We start from the raw sequence: 27564 nt of genomic DNA, 5'->3' as shown, positions 1-27564 counted from the left end.
CCCTGGCTAGGAAAAGGGATTTCCTTCCCCCTTGCGCTTCCAGGTGAGGCGATGCCTCGCCCTGCTTCAGCTCACGCTGGTCAGGCTGCAGCAGCTGACCCGCACCGATTGTCCGGCACTCCCTAGAGAGATGACCCCAGTACCTCAGTTGAAAATGCAGAAATCACCGGTCTTCTGTGTCGCTCGCGCTGGGAGTTGGAGACTGGAGCTGTTCCTATTCGGCCATCTTGCTCCGCCCCCTCCTTTGCTCACTTTTTGATGGGGTTGTTTTTTTCTTGTAAATTTGTTTGAGTTATTTGTAGGTTCTGGATATTAGCCCTTTGTCAGATGAGTAGATTGCAAAATGTTTTCCATTCTGTAGGTTGCTGTTCACTCTGATGGTAGTTTCTTTGGCTGTGCAGAAGCTCTTTAGTTTAATTAGATCCCTTTGTCAATTTTGGCTTTTGCTGCCGTTGCTTTTGGTGTTTTAGACATGAAGTCCTTGCCCATGCCTATGTCCTGAATGGTACTACCTAGGTTTTCTTCTAGGCTTTTTATGGTATTAGGTCTAACATTTAAGTCTCTAATCCATCTTGAATTAATCTTCGTATAAGGAGTAAGGAAAGGATCCAGTTTCAGCTTTCTACTTATGGCTAGCCAATTTTCCCAGCACCATTTATTAAATAGGGAATCCTTTCCCCATTTCTTGTTTCTCTCAGGTTTGTCAAAGATCAGATGGCTGTAGATGTGTGGTATTATTTCTGAGGACTCTGTTCTGTTCCATTGGTCTATATCTCTGTTTTGGTACCAGTACCATGCTGTTTTAGTTACTGTAGCCTTGTAGTATATTTTGAAGTCAGGTAGCGTGGTGCCTCCAGCTTTGTTCTTTTGACTTAGGATTGTCTTGGCAATGTGCGCTTTTTTTTGGTTCCATATGAACTGTAAAGCAGTTTTTTCCAATTCTGTGAAGAAACTCATTGGTAGCCTGATGGGGATGGCACTGAATCTATAAATAACCTTGGGCAGTTTGGCCATTTTCACGATATTGATTCTTCCTATCCATGAGCATGGTATGTTCTTCCATTTGTTTATGTCCTCTTTTATTTCACTGAGCAGTGGTTTGTAGTTCTCCTTGAAGAGGTCCTTTACATCCCTTGTAAGTTGGATTCCTAGGTATTTTATTCTTTTTGAAGCAATTGTGAATGGAAGTTCATTCATTATTTGGCTCTCTGTTTGTCTGTTACTGGTGTATAAGAATGCTTGTGATTTTTGCACATTAATTTTGTATCCTGAGACTTTGCTGAAGTTGCTTATCAGCTTAAGGAGATTTTGGGCTGAGACAATGGGGTTTTCTAAATATACAATCATGTCATCTGCAAACAGGGACAATTTGACTTCTTCTTTTCCTAACTGAATACCCTTGATTTCTTTCTCTTGCCTGATTGCCCTAGCCAGAATGGTGAGAACCTCAAAGCTTTCCCACTGAGATCAGGAAAAAGGCAAAAATGTTCTCTCTCACCAGTGCTTTTCAGCATCACACTGGAAGTCCTAGTTAATGCAATAAGAAAAGAAAATGAAATAACTCGTTGTAGACTGTAAAGGAAGAAATATATGTGTCTTTGCTCACAGATGACATAATTATGCATATAGAAAATTCAAAAGTATTGACAAAAATACTCCTGAAACTAATAAGCAATTATAGCAAGTTTACAGAATACAAGGTTAATATATAAAAGTCAATCATTTTCCTATATACCAGCAATAAACAAGCAGAATTTGAAATTAAAAGTACGTTACCATTTACATCAGAATCTCCAAAAATGAAATATTTAAGTATAAATTTAACAAAATATGTGCAAGATCTGCATGAGGAAAACTACAAAACTCTGATGAAAGATATTAAAGAAGAACTAAATAAATGAAGAGATATTTACATGTTAACAAGTATAAAGACTCAATATTGCAAAGACACTAGTTCTTCCCAACTTAATCTATAGATTCAATGAAATCTCAATCAAAATCCCACTAAGTTATTTTGTGGACATCAACAAACTGATTCTAAGTTTTGTATGGAGAAGCAAAGAGCCCAGGATAGCCAACACAATATAAAAGAAGAACAAAGTTGGAGGACTGACACATCTGCCTTTAAGACTTACAATAAAACTGCAGTTGTCAACACAGTGTGGTACTAGTGAAAGTACAGACGTGTAAAACAATAAAATAGAGCCCAGAAACAGACCCATATAAATATAGTCAACAGATCCTTGACAAAGATACACAGGCAAAGACAGTTTTTATGAAAAATTTTGCTGAAACAACTGGACAGCTACATGGGAAAAGATGAGTACAGACACAAACCTCACACTCTTAATAAAAATTAACTCAAGGTGGGTAATAGACCCACAAAACTGAAAAGACTCCTAAAAGTTAACATAGGAGAAAATCACATCACCCTGGTATAGCAATGACTTTCTAGACACAACACCAAAGACATAATCCATGAAAGAAATAATCAACAAGGGGGACTTCATTAAAACTTAAAAGCTCTGCTCAGAAGCAAAAATTCAAGAGAGTGAGAAAACAAGTCACAGACTAGAAGAAAATAATTGCAAAAGAAACCCCACATCTTATAAAGAACTGTTATCCAAAATATATAAAAATACTCTTAAAACTCAACAGTAACAACTCAAGTAAAAAATAAGAAAAATACCTGAACAGCCTTACCAAAGAAGAGAAACAGATGACAAGCAAGCCTATGAAAAAGATGGTCAACATCATATTCCATTAGGAAATTGCAACTTCAAACAACAATGAAATGCCACTACACACCTATTAGAATGGCTAAAATCCACAAAACTGGCAATACCAAATTTGGTGAAGATGTGGAGCAACAGGAACCCTCGTTTATGGCTGGAAGGAATGTAAAATGGTATAGCCACTTTGGAAGACAGTTTGCAAGTTTCTAACAAAACTAAAAATATTATTGCCATATGATTCAGGAATTGTCCTCCTTTGTATTTACCCAAATAGATTAAAATTTTATGTCTACATTCCCGAGTTACTTCACTTAGAATAATAGTCTCCAGTTCCATCCAGGTTGCTGCAAATGACATTAATTTGTTCCTTTTTATGGCTGAATAGTATCCCATCATACATATTTATACCACAATTTCTTTATCCACTCGTTGATTGATGGGCATTTAGGCTGGTTCCATATTTTCACCATTGCAAATCATGCTGCTATAAATGTGTGTGCAAGTGTCTGTGGGACAACTGATTACAATGTACCACTCTGGTGTGGAATGCTGATAGTAGGGGAAGTTGTACATGGTGGGGATGAGGTTATATGGGAACTCTCTGCACTTGCTGCCTAATTTTGCTGAGTATTTAAAACTGCTCAAAACAATAAAGTGTATTAATTTAAATAATACCTGTAAAGTATGTGGTACATAAAAATCATTCAATAAGTAAAAGTTGTCATCTCACCAGCTTCATTTCTCAACAATATCTTTGACGTACTGCAATACTAAGCCTCAGTCAAACCCAATGACTTTTACTTCTTCACCTGCCCCCCTCACCTTTATAATCCCATTCCCATCAGCTCCAAATATCCTTCTCTTACTTTTTTGGTCAACTCCTACCCATTCTTCAAAATTTCTTTCAGACCTCATTAATGGGTCCTCAATCAGGCTCCCAAAAGCATAACTCAGAGCCCTTTCTTTGTGCCCTTAAATCTTCCTATTTACACTGAAATCATAGTTCTTATACAACACTAGGAGCCTGCTTATATTTCAGATTTCCCTACCGAGGCATAGTCTCTTCAAAACCAGGAACTACATACATATTCTAAGCTATTCACATCACTGCCGAACACAGAATAAGAACTCAGTAAATATTTGTTAAGCGAATAAATTAATTTTAAAAATAAGCTTACTTTTTTAGGATCACCCAAGCATTGAAATATAAAATCCAGAGAAGATATATGATACCATTCTACCATGTTACCTAGATGTGTTGTCAGCACGGTGATTTTCCTATAAAAACACTGACATTTCTACCATTTTTATGTAACTAAATTATAAGTGGGGCGTCATTTCATCTAATTAAGAAATGGGACCAAACATAGCCACAAACCACATCAGCAGTTGCCAGAAAAGTAATCTGGAACACTGTGTACACAGGACCAACAGCAAGGAAAAAAATCAATATAGAGTTAATATAAAAATGTATAAAGCAAAATTAAAAACAGACTTAGGAAATTAGATGTCCTCCAGTTAATGCATTTTTTTTGTTTTGTTTTGGGTTTTGATGGGAGTTGTGGGGGAGGGTGATTTGAAATCAATGTTGTTCTTTCTGTCTGGCAAAGATTATGGAATATTTTAATTCTGAAAGCAAACGGTGATGAATAGGAAGAATTTCATCTTTTTTTCTATAAGTTTTCCAAGTAGTAGTTTCTTGTTACTTTCAACAATTCTGAATAACACAGTTTTTATTTTAAAAATCATCAGGTAATATTACTGTATGTGATGCTTGGTAAAATGTTAGGTAAATAATGGAGAACAAAAATTACTGTCACTCTGGTGGCAGGGACTCTGCCTTGCTTACCAACATAGTCCAGATTCTAGCAAAGTACTTGGAAGATTTAATATTTGTAGGAAAAAAGAGAAATGAAAAAGAGAGGGAAAAAAGGAAAGGGAAAGAGGCAAGAGAAGAAAGAATTGCCTCAAAAATAAGGAAATTTAGATGTGAAGTGGGTCTCTGAGAATTTGCACTCCAAAATAAACTGAGACATGAAGAAACAACAAAAAAAAGAATCCACATACACTTAAATCTTCCTGCTATTTGTCCACCTGAATCCATTTTCTTCTTCATCCTTGGCACACGGCTAAGTTACATTTGCAAATCCTTCTTACAATTGAATTACAATCTCCCTTAGGTTATACCTGTGATTGAATTCTAGTTAGTGGAATGTGATATGTGCCACTTTTAGAGTTGGTCCATGTAACTTCCCACATGTGCTCCTGCGTGCTGCTTTACCTTCCCTTTGCTGAATCTAACCATAATAATTCCCAACGTCCCTAAGGGTGACAAGATGGAAGGATTCTGGAGCTCTGCAAAACATCATGGAGAAGAAATACCACAGCACCCTGAACATCCACGTAGGACTATTGTTTGCACCATTACATGTTTGAGTCTACTTATTGCCATCTTATTAGTAGAAACAATGGTACTGTGAAGAAGAGAGCTGCCATAATGAAAAGCTGGCATAACAAAGCTAAATGGCAAGGAAACAAATGTTGCAAGTTAGAAAGATGGAGATTCATGTTATGCAGTAGTTGCATATTTTGCAAACCTGCTGCATGTGATAACATTTAAGGTGGATTTGAAAGGAGAAGCTGTTGGAAAGGGTCAGAATGTCAATTTGTCTTGATTGTTCCTTGATGCTTAAAGCAAGGTATTTAAGAATGATATGAGTTCACACAAGAAATTTATCATTTTGCAAGTGGAAATTAAAAGGGATTAGGGAACATCTAAAAATTTGAATCTATTGATTTTGAAAAAGCTAACCTGTTTTTGTGATACAAACAATGCAATAAGAGACTGAAAAGGCTCTAAGCAACAAAGGTTCACTAAGAATTTTCAGTTAAACTCAGGGTTTCGAAATTTCTGTTTCTGAGTTTAAGAGAATAATAGAGTTCAGGCATATCTTTCTTCTGTAAACTACTAGAAAACTGGATACAATATATAAAACAGTCATTTTCAGACATTACCCACTTTCTGCTTGGAGGTAATTTCTGGGCCACAAGGCAAGGAGGAAAAATCCAAGGAGATAACCATCAATTAAACATTGGTCACGCTAAATTGAGGAGACATAGATTGAGTTCAAGGAGACCAAGGAACTAGACTTTGCAGGACAGTATGCCAGATAAAAGGGAGGTCTAGAAATTTTCACAGGAGTCTCATTGTGTCTTTGTTTAAATGCATGCATTTAAACAGGTTACAAAAAGAATAATTCTACATGCACGGCATGCAGATTCTACATGTAGGGGAGAAAAGAACTTCCAGGAAGCTGTAAGCCAAATAATTCGCAGAGCTCACAAAAGGATGGGAATCATTTAAGTTCCCACCAGCTACAGTGGAAAGATCTTATTGAATATGTTGCATTTATGAGAGACACCAGAAAGGTCAAATCTCAGTAAGCTCTACCATGGACCTATTCTTTAATAAACCAAAAAACAAACATCAAAAATATGAAATTGATCTTCAAGTAATATAGCTATCTGCTAAAACAAAATCCAACATATTTTTAAGGAATATTGTACAATTCAGCCTCACATAAAATTCAAAATATCCAGTACTCAACCAAAAACCACTAGATACATGAAGAATACGGAAAGTATGACCTATCATCAGGGAAAAAGTATCTGTCAATGGAATCCTACTAGAAACAATGGAATTCACAAATGACATTTAAACAGTTATTATAAATATGCACAAAATTCTCAAAAATATAAAATAAAACATGAACATGAGTAAATAAAAGGAATGAAAAGAAAAAACAATTGATGAAAACTACAAACTCATAGATTCTAAAGCTCAAAGAACATCAATCGCACACACACACACACAAAACATACCAAGGCACACTATAATTAAATTGCTGACACCAGTGACAAAAAAAAAACAGAGGGAAAAAAGAGACACACACACAGAGATACTAATAACAGTAGACCTCTCATCAGAAACTATGAAAGCAAGAAAACATTAGAAGACATCTTTAAAGTGCTAACAACAACAACAAAAAAGATTACGACCTAAAATTCAATATCCAGTGAAAATGTATTTTAAAAGTAAAGGCAATAACTTTTTTAGACAAAGAAAAGCTAAGAATTTGTTTTCAGAGACCTGTCCTACAAGAAATTGTAAGTTCTACAAGCTGAAGGAAATACAAGTTGGTAACTCAAACCTACACAAAGGTATTTTTAAAAACCTTTGCAAATAATAAGTGTATGGATAAATGCAGAATATTTCTTTCTCGTTTTTGACATCTTTAAAAGATAACTTAAAGCGAAAATAATGTCAGTGCTTTCCAGGTGTCATTTAAAACATATGCAGAAAACATAGCACGTGTTTTGTATATAGAAAGATTTATGACATAGGTAGAAGACACATTGCACAATTTCAGACTTAAATAAACTGATATTGATAACTACACTGAATATAAATGGTCTAAATGCCACTATTAAAAGACAGAGATTGAAAGTTTGAATTTTAAAAAGCACCTAAGCAAAAGTTAACAGAACTGAAGGGAGAAGTGAATAAATTCACAAGTATAGTTAAGGATATAACATTCCTGTCTCAGTAATTGAAGGAACAAGTAAATTAAAAAATCAAGAGGTATACAAGATTTAAATAACACTATCAACAAACTTGACCTAAAATACATCTATAGAACACACCACCCAATAATATTACTTCTACTGTTATACATTTAATAAGATATTTTCATAATATGTAAACTGAAATCTATAATATACTGCAGAGACTACTGAAATAAATGAAAAAAAAAACCATGTTCACTGACTGGAGCATTCAATACTGTTAAGTCAGTTCTCTACTAATCGGTCTACAATAGTGCTGTCTGATAGAACTTACTGCAATAATGGAAATGTACTGTATTGAGCTTTCCAAGACATTGACCACATGTGGCTATTGAACACTTGACATGTTGTAGTGTGAATGAGGAACCAATTTTCAAGTTTTGTTTAATTTAATTAATTTAAACCTTAATAGCTACATGTGGACAAAGGCTAGAATATTGGACAGTACATGCTACAGATTTAATGTAATTCCAAACAAAATCCAAGTAATCTTTTTGCAGAAACTGACAAGCGGATTACAAATTCAAATAACAAGATAAACTATTATTTTAAAGAACAATGATAAAAAATACACTATCTGATTTCAAAGCTTACTATAAAGCTATGGTAATTAAGATAGTACATTATTGGCACAGGGGTAGATACACAGACCAATGAAACAAAATATTGAGTCCAGAATTATAAATATAGGTTTAATATTATTCAACTTATATGCATATACATATACATATGTAAACATATATAATTGGTTTCAGACAAAGATTCCCATGTTATTCCATGGAGAAAGGACAGTCCATTCAAACTAAATGGTACGGGAATAATTACATATCTATATGAAAAACAATGAACTTTGACTCTTACTTCACACAATATACAAAAAAAAAAGGTTGAGGCTTCAGTGAGCGATGATTGCATCACTGCACTACAATACATGTAAAGAGCAAGATCCTGTCTCAAATAAATAAATTAGACTTTTTTAAAACCAAAAACTACAACATTTCTAAATAAAAGCATAGAAGAAAAATCTCTGCAAACTTGGGATAGGCAAAGTCTAATGTAATTATGAACATAATCAGAAGAACCATATAAAAACTTGATAAATTGGACATAGTCAAAAGTAAAACTTGCTCTTCAAAAGATAGTTAAAGAATATGAGAAAACGAACTATGGATGAGAAAATATTATAAATACATAATGAAAGATTTGTTTCAGATATATTTTTGACTCATTACTTAATCCTAAGAAGACAAACACAACTCAATTTAAAACAGGCAAAAGATTTGAACAGACGTTTCACAAAGCAGATATACAAATGTCCTATAAGGACATGAACTGATGCTCAGCATCACCACTAAGATGACACTCAGAGACATGCACATCAATGCTGCCTCACAGACAAAACAATGAAAACAATTAAAATAAAACTAACAGCACCAAGTGTTGGTGAGAATGTAGAGCAATTAAACACTCATATTGCTCTTGGGGATAAAAATTGTTCAACCATGTTAGAGAACAGTTTAGTAGTTTTTAAAATTTTTTAACACATGCAATTCTTCTCTTAGGTATTTTCCTAAGTGAACTGAAACATATGAACATGGAAAACTTGTGCATTAATATTTACAGTAGCTTTATTTGCAATAGCCCAAAACTAGAAACAACCTAAAGATCCACTAACAGATAAATGGATTGACAGAATATGGCATATTCACAGAATGAGATACAATTCACCTATTTAAAAAAAATGAATTACTGAAAACACACAGCAGCATAAATGAATCTCAAAAACATTATGCTGAGCAGAAGCCAGGCACAAAGAGTACTTAGTGTATGATTCCATTCACATGAAACTCTAGAAAAGACAAATCCAATTTATAGTGACAGAAAACAGTTCAATGGTGTCTTGGAGCCAGGAGTTGGATACTAGAATATAGATTGACTGGCAAGTGACACAAGGGAGATTTTATGGGTGATGAAAATGTTCTGTATCTTGGTTGTGGTACATGGGTCAACATTTGTCAAAGCTCATCAAACTTTACACTTAGAATGTGTACCTCCCTACTCAAGCCTACTGTCTCAGATAGCTTCAAGGTAACCACAATAAGTTGAAAGAGACAGAAGACGGGGGTGGAAGGTATTGGCAACATGAAAAACAAATACATAAAAAAGATTTAAGATCTATGCCTAGGAAAAAATCATTGGGTACAGTTATTTGTACATGGAATTAACAAGAAGCAGATAGTAGAGAAGCTTACTGAGTTTTTAAAGTTAATGAATTCACAAAGAAACAAAAGGCCTGGCCTGAAAAAGCCTCTGAGTTTTAAAACAACCTTTATCACCCCAAGTTTTTACAAGAAGAAGGCAGGCTGTGAAAGCTGTGAATCTCTCAAGAAAGTCACAATCCCCTATTTCTACTTCAGATATGTCAAAGAAGATAATGGACAAGGAAGAAACTTTCAGAAGTTGAACACAGGAAGAATAATAGACAACAGACAAGAGGAGTTCCTCCCAGAAAGCACAATTAGGATTTAATCAAGAAACCTCCCTCACTGCCAGCATAGAAAGCCTTCACAATTGCCTGCCCTGCAGGCACCCACCACTGCTGTGGACTTGGGACTGTGAGGTATTTCCCAGTCTTGCTTTCTCACGGGAGTTTATGTCTCAGTTAATAACTAATCAAGCTCCACATACAGCCCTCAGCAATCTATTTGGAATCCTGAACACATACCTCATATTAATGACTATTGACCACAAAATGTCCTGGGCTCAGAACACCATCCAGTGACTCTTATCAGCAACAGCAGGAAACTCTTTTAACTGCTTCCAGTGGGTTAACTTGTAAGCAGTTAGTACTACCAGATCTTTCTCAGTCAATTTTGTTCTTCACTCACAAACCAAATCCAAGCTCCTCTGGTCATCTGTCCTCCATGATCAGGAATTTCTACTACAGCAAAAGTTTCCATTAAGTCAATTGGTTTTGTTGGGACCTACTAAATAGGGAACATGATTTGCATTAAACAGACCTCTACAGGCACCATTACTGAAAATTGTAATTTTCTGTTTTTCTTTTAATAATTGTAATTGGCTTTTTAAAAAACAAGAAACACACACACACACTTGCATAGGTAACACAACTGCTTTTTGAAAGGGTGGCTCTGGCTTTGTGCATCATGATTGGTTATCACCTTTATAACCCATCAATGTGCAAGGAGCCTTAGATGAGTGATAGTGTAGGCAGCCCTAGGAGAAAAGGGCAAGAAGGGAGTGTAACGCAAAGGTTAACACTGCTGAGTGAGATTTAAGTTTTATAGCTATATGCTTCCTAAAATTGCTACAACTATTGGTTTTTGAAAGTCCTTATAACAATTCCTGCTAGAAAAATAATTTTATAAATCTGAAATCCATACGCCACAAATTCACTTTTTAACTCACTTAACAAATTATTTTTATGTAACACTTTTATATAGCTTATCAAGTGCCAGGCACTGTGCTAAGTACTTTGCAGACATTAATTCATTTAATATCAAAACAGTCCTATAAGGAAGGTATTATTATTACTCCATTTTACAGAGGAGGAAACTGACACACAGAGAAATTAAGAAATTTGCCCAAGGTCACACAACTAGTAAATGGTGAAGCCATGATTCAAATCAGACAATTTGGCTCCAGAGTGCTGCTATTAACCACCGTGGGCTGTATTGTTTTAAAATGTAATTTTTATATGTTTATGGGTTTATTAATGCAAATTCTTATTAAAGCAAAATTTTTTCAGAATGTTTCCCTGTTACTTTAACAGAACAGCTTGTACTTTCGTTCCAGCATGCTGCCTGCTTCCTCCTCTTGCTGCCTATTTGCCAATCCTTTTCACTGTGCCATCTGGAACTATCTTTATTGTCACCAAATTACTCCAACACACTCACACTCTTGTCTAAACAATAGCTCTCACTTCCTTGCCTTTATTTAAACTGAGTTCTCTTTTTTATGCCTTTCAGGTAAAGACTGTATATGCTCCCAGGCTCCATAGAGCCCAGGGTTAGAGGAAAAGAGTAGAGATTAAAGAATTTTTCTTATTCCTTGGTGCTTCTCCAAACCCAAATCTTCCACCTTCACATTGAAACACTGCTTTGGAACCTGCCATCATCTGGGAAAAGCAGCTTCTGTTCCCCCTTATTGCTGTCTTCTACCAAATGTCTACCACACTCATTTTTAACACAAACACACACGCATTTTTTGGAAGTTTTAGCATCATCATGCTAGTCCTCACTCCCCTTAGTTCCACCATTATCCAAGCAGCAGCAATGTGCATGAGGACGATGTATCCAGTCTGCTGACTATTGAGTTCCTTGCCTGCTTCTATTCAATAACTTTTCACCTGCATGCCATTTTAGCAATTTTCTCCCATGACCACATCCTGGACATTTATAACCTGGACTTGTTCCACCTGTAAATCATAAACTCTAATATACATCTCTTTAACCACAAACTCCTGTTCTCCCATTTTCTTTCTTCTCTTTATAGGAACACATTGCAATTCTTCAAGCTTGTCCAGAATCCATCCTTGAAACCATTTCATTTTCCTCAAAACATAGATTCTTTTTTATTTCACTTTCTTCCAAGTATTTCACAGTCTGTCTTTCCAATTATTATTTTGCCAATATCCTCGACTCTGTTGCCCACTTTTATCTTCCATTCAACCCTCCCTGCAAAATCCTGATCTAAAAGCAATCCAAGTATCTGCCTCTTCAACCTCCCAGCTGCCGAGTGGTTTTGGGAATTACACAACCACTAAGCTTGGTGCAGATGCCCCGTGGCCTCAGTAGAGTCCCCCAGTGCTGCCCACTTTCTCCTTCCACGTTTCTCCACAGCAGCTGGTCAAAATGCATTTCTCGCCCAATGTCTTACACAACCCCCTTCTCTCTTAACGTCCTTACCCCACCCCCAACCCAGTTCTTCCTCAGCTGATAGTCTTGCTCCCCACTTACAGTGAGAAAATCTATGTCAACAGGCAATAAATTATTCAAATACCTCTCCAGATATCTACGTATAAGCCTCATGTACACTTCCTTACTTCACTCTTGTCTCAATGGAAAAAAATAGTTTTTCTTCTATTCAAGGTACATGGCAGCCACTCAAGAAAAGTTGAAGAGCAAGAAGGGGAGGGGGAAGAAATAGAGGAAAAAGAGGAAGGGGAGGGGACAAGAGGGGAGGGGAAGATCCTAAAACTCAGCAATGAAAAATGGAGTTCTTACAGAAGTTTAGAAGAATTTTGCTTTTTTTAATTGTCATTTTATGTATACTGCCAACAAAATAACTATATGAATCTAGTTTAATTATATATTCTGGGGATGGCTTATAGAATATGTTTTTATAACAACTTTTAAAACAGCTACTCCATTAATGGAAACGTTAGAAACTTGTGGTCACATCAGAATCCAGGAGTAAGATTTAATTGCATAGGAAACTATTAACTGTGTTTTAATGTCCTTGAAATAAGAAAGACATAAGAGCACAATTATTCTGTAACACTAAAGTCATCATTATTAAACACTTTTACCTTGAAGAGCAATGCAACACATCCATATATTAATATAAAGAGAATGTCTGGAAAAAATGAAGATTCATATTACTAATTGGCAATTAAATTCAGAAAAAGAGAGAATATGTTTATTATCTTCTTACTTTTTTTAAGTCTTTTTCATGAACAGTGTTTCTTTTCTACATTAAATTCTACATTCAAACTCCACAAAGAGCATCAGGGAAGTTTTACACTTCTTCAAGCAGCGTCTTTACAGTGACCCCCAGTGGCAAAAAGGAACGAACACGTTAGAAATCCACGTCGAGGCCTTTTACACTGATGACAATAACAAGCTCCATTTTAACAGCACATTGACTTTGTCATCGTGCCTTCACATTTTTCTTTTGTTTGTACTTTTAAAAAATCCAAATTTTACACACACATATTCACATTCAAGTCCTAAACATATTCTTCCTTCTTTTTCACAGTAAATTTTATAATCATACCACCTTATTTTCCCAATTAAATCAGCATATCAAAGAATATATACTTTTATAAAAAGCTTTGTTAAGCCTATAAAGCTAATGTGTTTGTTGTCATATTTTCAAATCTAAATAAGACTCAATTTACTTTTTTAAAGGTTAAAATGAAAGTGTTCCTTTATACTTGGGCAAGCCCATTTCTCAACATGCAGATAAGTGATCTACTCTTTGCAAACAAGCTGAATTATAACATGGCTTAGCGTTTGTCTTGTTCAAGCCCAATGCATAGTAAATTATCAATTTAAAAGAACAATGAATTGGATAGAACTAGTAAAACAATTTTTTCAAAGACTCCAAACCCTTCAGGTTTAGTCTCTGTTTCTATTTTCTAATTGAGTTTATGAGTCTCACCCATATTATAAAAAGCTCAAAAACATACTCCTGAAGAAGTCAAAACACGGCTTCTATGAGTTACATACTAAGTTATTTTTTAATCTGATTTTTTCATACATATTAACTGATTCAATACATATCAAGTAGCATTTGGGCATTCAATGCAATTAATTAGCATCTATTAGGTTTTTTAAATTGGTCAAATACTTAAGCAAAGAATTTTAAGGTTAAATGGAAATCTAATTCAGGTGAAGAATAGGTGCAGAGACATATAGGTTTCCTCCATGAATTGTCTTTATTTTTGCAGTTTATAAACATAATCATTATATTCTGAGTATTGACAATACCTGGATGTTTGAAGCTTCTGTCCAACTTAGCAGCATCTCTACCATCTCTATCTCTGACCAGACAGCAAATTGGATATCTGCTAACTGTTGCCCAAGGTCAATGAATATCAGTTTACATCATCCATGGATTTTTAACATTTTCCAGATTTAAGAGGGAGACATCAAAAAGCAAACGCTGAAGGAGGTATGTAGGGACACACCCCCATAAGTCAAATTTAAAAGTCTGCCACCAGCTTAGTAGTTAATTCTGACCCAATTCATGAATTTCATCTCAAGAGAAGATGGTGCCCTCTTTCCCAGCGAGAGGTCTCACACTCCTCTTGGGATGGTTTTATACTCCAGGAAGACCTCTGGTCATGCTAGATTTAGAAATGAAATTCATTTGCTGTGAAATAAATCACCGTGAAAGGGATTTCCAGACACATTTGCCTCCCTAGCGAGGCCTTTGAACAGCCCTCTATTGTAGACGACAAGCTGGATGGGTAATGCTAAAATACTGCTGTGCTCAGAAGATAAAAGGCACAGTTATAGTCTTCATGGGTAATGAACTCATGATCAAGTAATCAATCAACACCACCACTAACTCCTCTGCTTTCCATACAGGAAATGGAATGTCTCTCAAGGGTGAACTGCTCAGCCAGGGTGTAGCAATATCAATAAAATAAGCAGATGTCAGCGACACTGCTAGGCACCTTGAGCAGCAGTGTAAACATAATGTCTTTATTATACAATCATTAGGACCTATCAGGATAGCAGATATTCAGTCATAAACTCAACACGATAAAAAGCTATCTCCCCACTAATCAGTTTATCAACTAACCTCATCTGTCTCCATGTTCTCTTCCTTTCCTACTATTAAAATGGAAGAATAATCCAATTCTCTTCAATCTATGGCCAGGACTCTCACAGGTACCCTGTATCTCATCCTCATTCCCCTAAATCAAGGACTTTTCTCACACATTTATCCTGTCTTTATCCCATTCTCCTGTATTTATCTCTTCTCTATCCTCCATCACCAATTTAATTTATCTTCTACATCATTTCCATCAACACACAAACAAGTTATAGTATCTCCCATCTTTCAGAAACATTCTCTTCATCTTACACTATGATTGTTAGTGTTTCATTTTTCTGTTTCCCTCTACAGTGGGCCTTAAAGAGCTGTTTATAATTCCTGTCTTCACTTCCTCACAGCCAAGTTTTCCTTGAACCCTCTTTAAGGACACTTTCCTACCAAACCCCTCTTATCAAGGTCACCAGTGACCCTCAACTGCCAGATCCAATGGTCAGTTCTCCACCCTTATCTCCATTGGGTGAAACACAGAAGTCTAGTTTTAATACAAAGATTGGAGGTGATGATATCTTGGGCCCAGTTCAAGGTTGTTTTCTTTCTGTTTACTACTGAATCTTCCAGCAGTGGATGGAAAGGAATCAGGAGCTAAGAATACGAGTGACTGAATGGATGCAGCTTCTCAGCATCTCTCTGGCTCCTCATAGAGCAGCATTTTAAGTTTGAAGTCCAATACAGCCTGTGAGAACTGGGGAAAACTGACAAGCCAGAGGGACAAAGAAATATGGGTGCTCTGTCTTTGATGTCTTTAGTTTGGGAGCAAGGCTGTATTACAATGTAGGAGAAATCTCACTCCCCAACACTTACTGACTCCCATGTTTCATTTCTGACTGTTATTGGGCTTCCTCACCATTCCTAAGCAGTAGGCCTGGTTGACCTGCCACATCACCCTCCTCCATCTCTCAGCCACATTTGGCATGGCCGATTACATTGCCCATCTTGAAGTCATTTTTCTCTTGTCCTCTGGAATGCCATAGTCACTTGATCCTCTACCACTTCTTCATCACCTCTGCTATTTTCCCTCCTATTCACTACTGCTAAAATACTGGAGTGTCCTGGGGCTCCATCTCTGGCCCTCTTCTCTTCTCTACCTACGCTCATCTGCTAAGTAATCTCAACTCAACTAGTCTCAAGGCTGTAGACACCACCTGAATTAATTTCCTAGGGCTGTCATAACAAATTACCACAAATGAGTGGCTTAAAACAACAGGAATTTGTTGTCTCACAGTTCTGCAAGCCAGACATCCAAAATCCAGCCGTCAGTAGTGTCATGCTCACTCCCTCCAAAGGCTCTACAGGAGGGTTCTTCCTTGCCTCTGCCAACTTCTGGTGACTCCTGACATTCTTTGGCTGTGGTAGCATAACTCCAATCTCTGCCTCCATCTTCACATGGCCTTCTATCTTGTCTCTCTCTGTCTTAAATATCTCTCTCTTTTCTCTTAGAAAGACACCAATTATTGGATTTTAGGGCCCACCCTAAATCCAGGATTATCTCATCTCAAGATACTTAACTTAAAACCATCTGCAAAGATCTTATTTCCAAATATTCACAGGTATGGGATGGGGGAGAGGAGATTGTTGGGCCTTACAAATATCTTTCTTAGAGGGGTGAGGGGCATGGTTTAAACCTGTATACCAGTACAGACTGATAACTCAATGATTCATAAATCCAGTTTGAAACTCTGCTCTTGAACTGGATCCAATCTCTTATACGTAACACCACCACTTAGGTGTTTAATGAGCACCTCAGATTTTACATATCCAAAATAGAACTCTTGATCTCCCACAATATTTTCCTCTCCAAATATTCCTAATCTCAGTAAATGATACAACCATTTAACCTGTTCCTTTGGGTAACCCTTGGAGTCATCCTTGACTTCTTTCTTTTAAACACATGAAGCAAACCATTAGTAAACTCTATCAGCTCTACTTTCACAGTATACCTTGAATCAGACAACTTCTTCCCTCAGTACCATTACTCTCTTATTCCAAAGCACATCACCTCTCCCCGTGCTGGACCTCTCTGATAGAATAACCTAACTGGTCTGCTTGCTTCTCTTCATGCCTGTCTTCAGTCTTTTCTTCTCACAGCAGCCACACTGACCTATGAAAATATCAGTCAGATCTTGCCTCTCTATTCTTAAAACCCTTCACTGGTTGCTCAGCCCACTTTGAAAAAATACAAAGCCTCTGTTGTGATCTATAAAACCCCACATGATCTGGGCCCTGTCTACCTCTCTGATTGCAGAACCAACAACACTTTTCTGCTGAGTTCCAGCCTCAACATCCTCCTTGCTGTTCCTGAACATGTCAAGCCAGTTCCACTCTCATTCCTTTGTGCTTACTGTGCCCTTTGCCTGAAACAGTCTACTTCTAGGTAGTCACAGGGCTTATTCCCTCACTTCATCAGTTATCTGCTTAAATGCTGCCTCTTTAGGCCATCTGTGTAAGATAGCATTCCCAATCAATCTCTCTTCCCTTACTCTGTTTCATTTTTCTTTGCAGTACTTATTTTTCTTCATAACACCTGACATTATACTAATGGGTTATCTGTTATCTGTCTGCTTCCCCCATTAGAATACAAGCTCTAGAAGGCCAAGAATTTTGTCTTGTTCACCACTGTATTCCTGGTGGTAAGAATAGTACTTGACACATAGTAAGTGCGCATTCATTATTTGTTAAATAAATGAACAAGCAACCAGAATAATCTTTTAAAATTAATTAAAGCAATGTAGCCATATTAAAAAATGATACGGAAAAGTGAAAATTACATTAAACCAATTGAAGATGATGCTGACTGAGTGCTTTGGGGAAGTAATCAAGAAGCATTCATGTAGTAACATAAGTGTGAACTCCTAAACCAATTGGTTTTCCTGGATTTACAATATTTGCTCTAGAAGTTTAGAGCAAACCACAGTGTAACTTTAACAGTTTTCACCATATTTAGTACTGTAAAATTTCATTATTTGGGCTTCTTTATATATATATTTTTTAATTCTAACATGTGTTCATGATTATTGCTAAATAAAGTGCTTAAAACAGAGAGAAACAGATGATATAATGGAAAGAATTAGCACTATTGGCATCTGAGACAGGCACTTATATCATGCATCTGCCTCTTGCCAGCTGCTTGACAGAAGTTCCATGACCTCTCTAGCTCAATTCCACCTACAGAAAACTGCAGTGATACCACCTGACTGGCATACTTGGGATTATAACATATGACACATGGTGTTATTACACAACTCATTTCACTTGAATTAATATATGCTGTGGGCCAAACCACATCCCCTAAAACATGAAAATGTTCATTTCATAAAGCTGATCATCCAGGGACTTCTGTGAGACTTTTCACACACAAGATGCCATGTAAACAAATAGCCTATTTTTTAGAATGGTGGAGAAACAAGAAGATAATCAGAAACATGTACTGAGCACCTGCCTAGTCTAGTGTCTTACCAGGTGGTACAGCACACTGAATTTACATGACTGACCAAGGGCGTTTTGCTGGCTCAAAAGATGCCTGATAAATGTCTTTGAAGCAACAAATTAATGAACTAACAAAGGAAGTGACTGAATTGTTCATGTATATGAGCAGGATTGTAAATAGCTGAAGGGTTCCTGTCCCATCTGGGGTGCCAGTAAATAAATAAATAAACAAAATAGCTGGAGGAAGTGCTCCTTTGAGAAAGCACTGAACACTCTCTCTACGGCGAGACTGTGCTAGGAATCTTAGACTGCTCCTTTACTCTAAATCCATGAGCAGCAGCTAGCATAATCCTGAAGCAAATCAAGCCAAGCTCAGGAAAATCCTCCTTCTATCTCACCCCAGCCCCAACCTCCCTAAGACCTTCTTTCACCTATAGTTAATCTAGCAATTTGCAGATGAATCTGAAATTATGCTTATTGCATAACACATTATTAAAATATTCAAAACAATTCTATTATAATTCTATTTTTGTATTATCAAGCCTCATTAAATCACATTGGTGTGGTAGTTTGAATTATGAAATATATGAATTATGAATTATGTGAATATGAATTATGAAATATATGTGAAATTATGAAATTGAATTATGAAATATAACTGATTGCTTTAAAGAAAAGCATATTAAATCTATAAGTTATATACAACAAATAAAATAACAAAGCCTGGTAAAGTTTCCTTTAATTCTTTTCAAGAGGAAAATAACTGCTAGCATTTGGTTAGCTATTCCGAGTAGGTGTTTGTTCTTTTTGAGACAAGGTCTCACTCTGTCAGCTAGGCTGGAGTGTGGTAGTGTGATCACATCTCACCACAGCCTCGACCTCCTGGGCTCAGGTAATCCTTCCACTTTAGTCTCCCAAGAAGGTGGGACTACAGGTGTGCGCCACCACATCCCGCTAATTTTTTTATATTTTTTATTTTTTTATAATTTTTTTATATTTTAGTTCCTGCCTAAAATACACTACCTCTCAGAAGTCGGGGTTTCACATGTTGCCCAGGCTGGTCTTGAACCCCTGAGCTCAAGCAATCTGCCCACCTCGGCCTCCCAAAGTGTTAGAATTATGGGTGTGAGCCACCACACCGATCCAATTATTATTATCTTTATAATAATTTATCTTAATTATTATAGCAACCTTTTGAGGTAAGGGTTATGATAATTTCACTTCATTTTAGAGATTAAGTAATAAGGTTCAAATAAGTTAAATAACTTGCCCAAGGACACACAATCAGGATGTGATGGAGCTGCTTCCAAGCCCTGTGTTTATTTTTATCTACATCATTTAATAAGACAACTAGCAGAGGAATGGTCTGATGAAGTGGAAAAAGTACTGGAGGAGGAGGGGAAGGGCTATACCATACGCACATGGTGTGTTTACAAGTATGTTATTCACCCACTGAATATATCACCTAGATAAACTTCCTTACCCCAAAATAGGACCTCACCCATACCAACCTCCAGTATTCTTGTGAAACTAAAGCAAAAGTAAGAGCACTTTGGGCCGGGCGCGGTGGCTCAAGCCTGTAATCCCAGCACTTTGGGAGGCCGAGACGGGCGGATCACGAAGTCAGGAGATCGAGACCATCCTGGCTAACATGGTGAAACCCCGTCTCTACTAAAAAATACAAAAAAACTAGCCGGGCGAGGTGGCGGGCGCCTGTAGTCCCAGCTACTCGGGAGGCTGAGGCAGGAGAATGGCGTGAACCCGGGAGGCGGGGCTTGCAGTGAGCAGAGATCCAGCCACTGCACTCCAGCCTGGGTGACAGAGCGAGACTGTGTCTCAAAAAAAAAAAAAGAGCACTTTGAAAAGTAAAAACCACTATACAGAGAAAAATATATTCAAAACTTCATATAATTCTGATGGCTAGGAGTTTGACATTTCAAATTATATAACTATTCCCCTTGAAATTATACTAAAAACTCTTTTTTACTCAGTAAAACCATTTTTCATAAATGATGCAAAAGATGAGCTTGAACTTTGTCTAGCCACAAATTTGTGACATTCTACATATACTGAGAGAATAATTTCACATGAAACTTAATATAAAACATATATAAATATATCCCAACAATTAATAATACTTATTTTATAGAAGTTTTCAATCTGAATATTATTATGCAAATAATTTATAATTAACTTCTCAACATGAGCTGTCTTCCTAAGTATATATTCAAGTATACTCAAATCCCATTTAAGTGAAAATTGCCTGTCTATGTCAAAAAGATTTAATTTAGTACAAAGTAGCTACTGCCTAAAATACACTACCTCTCAGAAAATGATAATTATGTACCTTGGTGGATAGGATTCTAATTCAGATAAATAAAGAATGAAGAATGGTCCTCTATTATCTAAATAGGTCATCCTGTTTAGCCAAGGGCAAAATATCAAAAAAGATGTACATTAAGTGGTGAGAACAGGCCACTTTCACAGTCAGCCAAATCATTCCTGAAGACCAACAGGGTAACAGATGTCATAACCAGATTGCCCTCACCATCCCAACTCCAATGACTGTTATATGAAAAGTTTCTCATTATTATAGTTGTATAGGACCAGAATGAGGACTATAAATGGGAATTCTGGAATAAGGACCTCTGAAAAGACCACTTCTCCATAAACGCAGTAAGAAAGAACAGGCAAAAGTGGTTAAAGCCAACTGTTTCAGAACTCTGAAAATTAACCAAAGGCTTACAACAATCTAAGGAGTAAATATTCAAAAAAAAAAAAAAAACACCTGGATTTCTGGCCAAGCACAGTGTCTCACGCCTGTAATCCCAACACTTTGGGAGGCTGAGGCAGGTGGATCGCTCGAGGTCAGGAGCATGAGACCAGCCTGACCAACATGGTGAAACCCCGTCTCCACTAAATGCAAAAAATTAGCCGGGTGTGGTGGCACATGCCTGTAATCCCAGCTACTTGGGAGGCCAAGGCAGGAGAATCACTTGAACCCAGGAGGCAGAGGTTGCAGTGAGCCGAGACTGTGCCATTGCACTCCAGCCTGGGCAACAAGAGCAAAAACTCCATTTCAAAACAAACAAACAAAAAAAAAACCTGGATTTCAGTAAGAACAACAAGCCGTGTGGTGTTTGAACTTGCCCTGTGCCCATACCCCCCTCATCTCTACAGTAGTCTTGAAAACAAAAACTCCACAATCACGGTGAAAATCAGCCTAGAAACCCCTGAAGGGGACAGAATGGGGTTGGAGAACATCAAAACTACAATTTTCAGACAATTGTAATTATTTAACCTGTCTAGCAGTTCCCTAAAAACCCCCATTCACAGGACTTTTCTTTATTTGACCTGACAGAGCTTATTCAGTGCGAAAAGCCTCTTTCCCCAGAAAATATTTGTCAAAAATAATCAGTGGCAATTGTTCAACATCACAGGTCTCAAGCAGCAATAAAAATTGGGGCAAAAAAAAAAAAAAAAAGAAAAAAAAAAACTAACCAAAAAACTTAAAAGGGAAAGCTTAGGAATGAGATGGCCACAAAGGTCATTGAAAATTTTGTATATATGTACAATCTAGAATCTAGAAAGCTACATGCATGTTTAGAGTTTTGTGCAAGCACAGCAAAGACCTCAGAAGATCCTAAATTCTCACCTCTAGCTCACCTTCAGGCTCTGCACAGGCAGGAAGTTAGGATTAAGGCAGAGTTGTAAACTGCCTGTCTGAGCATTGAAGCCATACCCTAAAATGCACATTGAGAGCTTTGGTAAATGTTTAGAGATCTACTGGCTCTGGTATTTAAGAAAATCTCTGTCCCGACCACTAAAAAAATAAAGCTGAGCAAAGACTTAAGTGGCCACACACAACAAAGAATACAGACTTACAGAATTGGTTCATGAAAATTAGTAACCAAATAAATAGCACCTGCAGCAACAACATTAAATAGCAATGAAAACTGGGATGGAGAGAGGAATCTGGTTTCTAGTGCTGCCACATCACATTATTTAAATATCTCACTTTCAAAAAAAAAATTTTAACATATGCAAAGAAAGTATGTCCCACTCAAAGGAAAACATACAGTCAATAGAAACTGTCCCTGAAAAAGCCCAGAAATTGAAATTACTAGACAAAGGCTTTAAAGCATCTATTTTAAATATGTTTTAAAAACTAAAAAAAATTAATAATCTAAAGAACAAACAGAATGTATGAGAATAATGTTTCACCAAATATAGGATATCAGTGAGGATACAGATTTTTTTTTTTTTTAAAGAACCAAATAGAAAATCTGGAGATAAAATAACTGAAATTTAAAAATTCACTATAGAGATTTAATAGCAGATCTGAATAGGCAGAAAGAATCAGCAAACTTGAAGACAGATCAATTGAGATTGTTCCTCCCAGTCTAAGGAAAAGAAAGACAAAAGAAAGAATGAAGAAACATGAACAAAGTCTCAGAGATCTGTGAAAACATCATACCAACATACACATAATGTGATTCTCAGAAAGAGAAGAGGAGGGAAAGAGGAAGAAAGAATCGTTGAAGAAATAATGGCTGAAAATTTCTTAAATTTGATTTAAAAAGCATTAATCTACACATCCAAGAAGGTCAACAAACTCCAAGTAGGATAAACTCAACAAGATCTGTACCTACAGATATCATAATCAAACTGCCAAAAGACAAAAAAAAAAAAAAAAAAAAAAGAGAGAGAGAGAATCTTAAAAGCAGGAAGAGAGAAGAAAATCATGTTCAAGGGATCTTCAATGAGATTAACAGCTGAATTTTGACCATGGAAGTCAGATGGTAGTGGGATGACATGCTCAAATTGATGAAAGGAAAATAAGTAAAAATTCTCCTTCAAAATTTAAGGAGAAACTAAGACATTCCAAGATAAACAAAAACCAAGAGAATCCCTTACTGACAGACATAGCCTACAATAAATACTAATGAGAGCCTTTCAGGCAGAAATAAAAGGACACTGGACAGTAACTCAAACACCCAGAAAAAACTGAAGAACACCAGTAAAGTTTACTACATAGTTAAACATAGTAGACAATATAAACATATTTTTGTTTGTAACTCTTTTTTCTCACATCTGATTTAAAAGACAATCATATAAAGCTATAATTATATTTCTGTGTTGATAGGCATGTATTGTATAAAGTTGTGATTTGTATGACAATAATAGCATATAGGAAGGGGAGGGAGTGGAGCTTTAATATAGGAGCAAAATGTTGTGTATTATTGAAATTAAGTTGTTATTGATCCAAACTAGATTGTTATAGATTAAGATGTTAATTGTAATCCTATGGCAACCACTAAGAAAATAACAAAAAAAGTAAAATAAATGACCAAGGAATTAAAATTATATACTAGAAAATAAATATTTAACACAAAAGGAGACAGTAACAGAGAAATAGAGAAACAAAAAAACACAGGACATACACAAAACGAATGGCAAAATAACACACATGAATTCTATCTCATCAGTAATGACTCCTACCAAAACTTTCAAAAGCCTCCTCTTGGGACCACCACATATGGGATATAAAAATTGGGGGCAAGTAGGTCTGTAAATGGTGGATCAGCACTTCTAATGATCCACAAAACAGGAGATTTATTTTAGGTAAGTTCATTAACATTTACATGACAATTTCTAAGTGGCATCTAATAAAAATGAGCTTGTAAATAAGCCAAGCCTATGATAGTTTTTTTTTCTTAATCTCAGTTGACTTTCTGGAGTAGATTTGTGGCATAAAATGACACACTCCTGACTGACAGTCAATGCTGTATTTTCCTTATGCTATAACAACACATCGAATACACTGGGAATGCCATTGTGGAGATTGATTCCTTTCTGGCAAACTGATGACTCCCTCCACAAACATTCATTGCTCTCACCTAATGATCTGTGATCACATGAGTTATTATTTTAGGTCATAAATGAATCTTCTTTTGAAAAGCCTGAGAAATTAGATGTAGTTACTGTCCATTATATTCCCTATGTGCACAACAGGGGGTAAAATACAGCATGAATATGTTAAACCAATTTTAAGAAATCACTTTACAAGATTTATTAGTTGGCCAAATTTTTTAGTTTATATTTATTATAAAATTCATCATACACACAAATAAAATATTCTCCAATAGCTTTTCTTCTACTAGATTTGAAGTTGTGAGGATGTGAGGCGAAACAATTTCAAGGAGGCTGAACCAAGGTAGGGCAAAGGAGAAATCAGGGACTGAATGGTATCATTTGCAGTACTCCATGAAGCTTCATCTGGATTGTCATGTTGTGGTATGCATTTTTAATCTTCATCCCTATTCCGCAGCATACAACTACTAAAGTCCTTGGAATCTTCAAAGTGATAAGTATCTTTTTGTAGGCTAATGCGTTGGTAAGTGGCTGGCAGCTCCTGGATAGCTTCAGCACGTGGACTGGTCACTAGAAAGAACAGGCATGACCTCCTAGGAGGGATGAGGGGCTGAAGTTTAAGTTGATCACCAATAACTGATGATTTAATCAATCATGCCTACATAATGAAGCTTCCGTAAAAGTCCAAAATGGACTGGGTTCGGAGAGCTTCTGGATAGCTGGACATGTAGAGGTTTCTAGAGGGTGGTGTGCCCAGAGAGAACATGGAAGCTCCACATCACTTCTCATACACTGCCCTATGCATCTCTTCATCTGCATCCCTTGCAATATTCTTTATAACAAAGAACTGCTTCTCTGAGTTCTGTGAGCCCCTCTAGCAAATTAATAGAACACAAAAGAAGAAGGTTGTAGAAACCCCAATTTGCAGCCAGTCAGTCAGAGCACAGGGTAAACAACCTGGATCTTGTGACTGGCATCAGAAGTGGGGCTGGTCTTATAGGACTGAACCCTCAACCAGTGTGATCTGATGCTATTTCCAGGTAAACAGTATAAGAATTGAATTTAATCAGAGGATACCTAGCTGATGTCTGCTGCAGAAAAGAATCAATTGCTTGTTTGCAGTCAGAGAAATCACCACACATCTGGAGTCAGAAGCATGTTTGAAAGTATAGTAGGAGAAGCTGAGTTTGTTTTCTACATGGACTCTTCAGGAATGTGACTAGGCCGAACTCACTACAATTCACTGATGGTATGACTCTCTCTGTCCCAATCAGACAACTATGGCTCAATCTCCTATGGGATAAGAAGGCTGTAAGACAGGAATGGTTCAGCACCATTTTTATGACTAGATTCCAGTCCCAGTTTATAATCTGACTCTTCCAAGCCACTGATGCTGTAAAGGGAGTCCTGGTGATGGTCCTTACTTGCCACCTGGAGCCTCTCTACCTGCTTTGTTACAAGACCCAGTTTCAGGGATGGTGGAGGAAACCAAGAAGAAAAAAACAGTTACCATTGCAGAATTCTGCAAAGGCCCAAGAACTGAAGAACCAACGCTAGGGTATAGAAGGAGCTGAAAATAAAAGAATTGACTGAAGGCTCCTAGAGGACACACCCACATAGCTACCCTTCCTCCACCTCAGCAGAGTACTGAAGACGTGCTTCAAAAGAGGTTGAACCAGAGGGACTCTGGACTCCAGAAAACTTTCAAGAATGCCATTATGAAAGCAGAGGATTAATTAAAAGTGTACACACTGAATAGTGAGAACCATCCTCCTCCCACTCCATCCCCTGCCCCACCAATTCTTGGCTCCAAGAACCTTAGACATCAGGCTTATACCAGAGCAGCTCAGGAGAAAATACTCTTAGAACCTAATGGTTGAGGAAGTCTCCTAACAAAATGGTCAACTCTCAGCACAGTTACTCCACGGGAAAACCCACTGGTCAATGAATCCCTCTCGTGTACACAAATTAGCTTTTGGTGCTCCACTTTCATGCACGAACAAGTGGCAAAAGATCGACAAATATTTGAAAAAGGTCTCTAACATCAAAGACAGAAACAAAAACAAACAATCAGAAAACAATGGACTCAGACAATGTAGATTACAAAAGAAAACCTTCAAAAAACTCTCACTAAAATCCTTGGAGGAAGATATTGTACTTGTGAAAACAAGAACAAGATGCTATTTTTAAAAATAAAAATAACATTCACTAAGTAAAAAAAAAAAAAAAAATGAACTTTTAAAATGAATCAGAAAAGCAGAAGATAAAGTTGAGTAAATCTTGCAAAAAGTAGAACAAAAAGACAAGAAATAGATTATAGAAGAGAAAGATTGAAATAAAGGATTCATTCAGGAGTTCTAACCTGCTAATAAGAAGAACTACAGATAAAAAGAACAAAGAAAATTGGGGCAATTAATTATGAAACAAAGAAAAATTCCTAAAATTGAAGTACATGCATCTCCATATTAAAAGGGCACATCACGGAATGCCCTTCGCAATCACTTTATTATTATTATTTTTTTTTTTTTTTTTTTTTTTTTTTTTTTGAGATGAAGTCTTGCTCTCTCGCTGTGTCGCCCAGGCTGGAGTACAATCATGCGACCTCAGCTCACTGCAACCTCCACCTTCCGGTTTCAAGCAATTCCAGTCCTCTGCCTCAACCTCCCAAGTAGCTGGGATTGTAGGTGTCCATCACCATGCCCAGCTAATTTTTGTATTTTTAGTAGAGATGGGGTTTCACCATCTTGGCCAGACTGGTCTTGAACTCCTGACCTCGTGATCCACCTGCCTGAGCCTCCCAAAATGCTGGGATTACAGGCGTGAGCCACCGCACCCGGCCCCATGGTCACTTTAAACAGACACACACCGAGGCCAGCACTGAGGTCTCTGATGATAAACTGTCATTATTCAACTCAGAGAAATAAAAAGCTAAAACATCCGCCTAAGAAAGGAACTTTTCTGGATTTTGAGATGCCAATAACAAATAAATCCCTGCTTTTATATATATTTGTTCTCAAATAATTATAAGCTAAATAATATCTTACATGCATTAATAGAGCTTCCTATTTTAAAGAAACAAGACAAAGTAAAAAACACAGAAAGACTTTTCGTTGGGAGTATATGCAGGTAACTCGTAATATTAGTAGATTGTCTGAATTCTGCTGTACCAGAAGTTTACTTTATCAACTTTTTAAAATACATAGCCCATGAGGCTTAGAAATGTCTATTTTCTTAGATCTCATTATTCTTAGATTTATATAGGTTTTGACTATATAAATTTCATTATTTTAGTAAATCTTTACTAAAATTATTATTT

General features: G+C 36.7%; 1 protein-coding gene across 8 annotated transcripts in view; it reads right to left on the bottom strand.

Annotated features, from left to right (window-relative positions):
* The window catches only part of DNM3 (dynamin 3), a 589217-nt gene that overhangs the window by 412397 nt on the left and 149256 nt on the right, over positions 1-27564 (bottom strand). The gene's annotated exons all lie outside the window — the stretch shown is intronic.

The sequence above is a fragment of the Trachypithecus francoisi genome, unplaced genomic scaffold, assembly GCF_009764315.1.
Source record: "Trachypithecus francoisi isolate TF-2019V2 unplaced genomic scaffold, Tfra_2.0 Lachesis_group5, whole genome shotgun sequence".
In the NCBI taxonomy this organism is placed as follows: Eukaryota; Metazoa; Chordata; class Mammalia; order Primates; family Cercopithecidae; genus Trachypithecus; species Trachypithecus francoisi.
Note: the sequence above shows the minus strand (reverse complement) of the source record. Positions and strands in the feature narration are given on the sequence as shown.